Genomic DNA, 3,680 nt, shown 5'->3' on the forward strand with positions numbered 1-3,680 from the left:
GACTCTCTAGGAACGTACGCTCTCGAAACTTCAACAGTAAAGCACACCGTCATGCAGAACGCCTCTCTTGTAGCGTCTGCCGCTGTGATTGGCTGAGCATCTCTGTGATGTTTTCGCGTGTAGTAAATGAACCTATAACGAAACGTGCTGCTCTTCTTTGTATCTTCTCTGTTACTTCTATCAGCCCTCACGGAATAAAATTATAACCGTTGCAAATAGACAATTTCGATTTTCCTTGAAAACAGTCGCAGTATACCACCAATCTACACTCCTGGAAATTGAAATAAGAACACCGTGAATTCATTGTCCCAGGAAGGGGAAACTTTATTGACACATTCCTGGGGTCAGATACATCACATGATCACACTGACAGAACCACAGGCACATAGACACAGGCAACAGAGCATGCACAATGTCGGCACTAGTACAGTGTATATCCACCTTTCGCAGCAATGCAGGCTGCTATTCTCCCATGGAGACGATCGTAGAGATGCTGGATGTAGTCCTGTGGAACGGCTTGCCATGCCATTTCCACCTGGCGCCTCAGTTGGACCAGCGTTCGTGCTGGACGTGCAGACCGCGTGAGACGACGCTTCATCCAGTCCCAAACATGCTCAATGGGGGACAGATCCGGAGATCTTGCTGGCCAGGGTAGTTGACTTACACCTTCTAGAGCACGTTGGGTGGCACGGGATACATGCGGACGTGCATTGTCCTGTTGGAACAGCAAGTTCCCTTGCCGGTCTAGGAATGGTAGAACGATGGGTTCGATGACGGTTTGGATGTACCGTGCACTATTCAGTGTCCCCTCGACGATCACCAGTGGTGTACGGCCAGTGTAGGAGATCGCTCCCCACACCATGATGCCGGGTGTTGGCCCTGTGTGCCTCGGTCGTATCCAGTCCTGATTGTGGCGCTCACCTGCACGGCGCCAAACACGTATACGACCATCATTGGCACCAAGGCAGAAGCGACTCTCATCGCTGAAGACGACACGTCTCCATTCGTCCCTCCATTCACGCCTGTCGCGACACCACTGGAGGCGGGCTGCACGATGTTGGGGCGTGAGCGGAAGACGGCCTAACGGTGTGCGGGACCGTAGCCCAGCTTCATGGAGACGGTTGCGAATGGTCCTCGCCGATACCCCAGCAGCAACAGTGTCCCTAATTTGCTGGGAAGTGGCGATGCGGTCCCCTACGGCACTGCGTAGGATCCTACGGTCTTGGCGTGCATCCGTGCGTCGCTGCGGTCCGGTCCCAGGTCGACGGGCACGTGCACCTTCCGCCGACCACTGGCGACAACATCGATGTACTGTGGAGACCTCACGCCCCACGTGTTGAGCAATTCAGCGGTACGTCCACCCGGCCTCCCGCATGCCCACTATACGCCCTCGCTCAAAGTCCGTCAACTGCACGTACGGTTCACGTCCACGCTGTCGCGGCATGCTACCAGTGTTAAAGACTGCGATGGAGCTCCGTATGCCACGGCAAACTGGCTGACACTGACGGCAGCGGTGCACAAATGCTGCGCAGCTAGCGCCATTCGACGGCCAACACCGCGGTTCCTGGTGTGTCCGCTGTGCCGTGCGTGTGATCATTGCTTGTACAGCCCTCTCGCAGTGTCCGGAGCAAGTATGGTGGGTCTGACACACCGGTGTCAATGCGTTCTTTTTTCCATTTCCAGGAGTGTATATTAACATCAGGGAATTGAGGGAACGTGGGAACTCATACATTTCAGCTAGTGAAGCCAGCCTCATTAGTGAGAAGAGTTCAAAGATGAATGTTGCTAAGATTAACGGGAACCTAATGCACTACCCCGAATAATGCTTTGTTTGTAATTGTAGGAGTATATCCACTGGACTTGGAAATTGGGAAACGTCGAGCCTTTAAGTGATTAAAGCAAGGCAATCAGACGCAAATACGAAGAATGCTTGGAACGGAGAGCAATACGAAAAGTTGATAAAATACTGCATTTTACAACTGAGGCAAAATGAATGGGTCACTTGAGGTACAGGCAAGACAGCATACGAGCTTCTCCCTAGCATCAGGGAGAGATTAAAACTGAGATTCATTAACCCCTCAAGTGGTCCGATGAAGTGACCATGAAAATATGAATTTTTAGACGTAACAGTGATTAGTGGACTTGCGTGTTTTAGTGGAAACGCTGCTGACGAGCTGTCCGACCCTCATGGAATCCAGCAGACTATGGCTGTTGACTAGGGTAGTATGAGGGCGGATCCAGTAGTGGAAAGAACCATCTGCACTTTAAATGCACCAGAGTGAATGAACAACGACAGATCAGATTCAGTAATGCTTATAATAGTATTAGTAGTTGGGTAACTGGTTAAGAGTTGTACTGTAATTTTGTAGTAATAGAAATACCCATACTATTTTTTAAAAAATGGCAGTACCAGAAATAAACAGTTAACGTATAAATTAATTGTTATCCAAGAAAATGTGATTTGCATAGACCAATTTATATTTTCAAATAATAGGCTGGAATTGTGAAGAATAAATAAATAAATAAATGTCAACCTTATCTAGTACAGACCTCAAACTAATGAGTAATATTCAAGTGTTGGTCGAAAGAGGCTTTTCGTAAGATGCTTTATTTGTGGGTGGACGAAATTTCCAGAGGGTTCTCCCAACGATTTTGAGTTTGGAATTTACCTCAGCTGCGGTTGGTTTTATCTGGTCGTTCCATTTGGCTGCGTACGGAGGCTCCTAGACATTCTATGAATGTCACTATATCCAGCGATTGTTTTGCAACCGCGTAATCATACGGTAACATGACTTTCCGCAGATTTATCGGCGATACGTTACATTTCTTGTCATGACCGTCAGATTCCAAACCCAGCATGTCTTCTCGTATTTCGCTACAATTTTATACCGTTGCGACTTATTTGTATAAAGCAGCACCATCCTCGAATAACCCAATGGAACTTCCGAAGTTATCCACGAGGCCATTAACACCGAAGCGCCAAAGAAACTGGTACAGGCATGCGTATTCAAATACAGAGATACGTAAACAGGCAGAATACGGAGCTGCGGTCAGCAAAGCCCTATGTAAGACAGCAAGAGTCTAGCGCAATTGTTAGATCGGTTACTGCTGCTACAATGGCAGGTTATCATCTACATCTACAACTACATCTACATGACTACTCTGCAATTCACATTTAAGTGCTTGGCAGAGGGTTCGTCGAACCACAATCATACTATCTCTCTACCATTCCACTTCCGAACAGCGCGCGGGAAAAACGAACACCTAAACCTTTCTGTTCGAGCTCTGATTTCTCTTACTTTATTTTGTTGATCATTCCTACCTATGTAGGTTGGGCTCAACAAAATATTTTCGCCTTCGGAAGAGAAAGTTGGTGACTGAAATTTCGTAAATAGATCTCGCCCCGACGAGAAACGTCTTTGCTGTAATGACTCCCATCCCAATTCGCGTATCATATCTGCCACACTCTCTCCCCTACTACATGATAATACAAAACGAGCTGCCATTTTTTGCACCCTTTCGATGTCCTCCGTCAATCCCACCTGGTAAGGATCCCACACCGCGCAGCAATATTCTAACAGAGGACGAACAAGTGTAGTGTAAGCTGTCTCTTTAGTGGACTTGTTGCATCTTCTAAGTGTCCTGCCAATCAAACGCAACCTTTGGCTCGCCTTCCCCAC

Source organism: Schistocerca nitens, chromosome 4 (genome assembly GCF_023898315.1).
Source record: "Schistocerca nitens isolate TAMUIC-IGC-003100 chromosome 4, iqSchNite1.1, whole genome shotgun sequence".
In the NCBI taxonomy this organism is placed as follows: Eukaryota; Metazoa; Arthropoda; class Insecta; order Orthoptera; family Acrididae; genus Schistocerca; species Schistocerca nitens.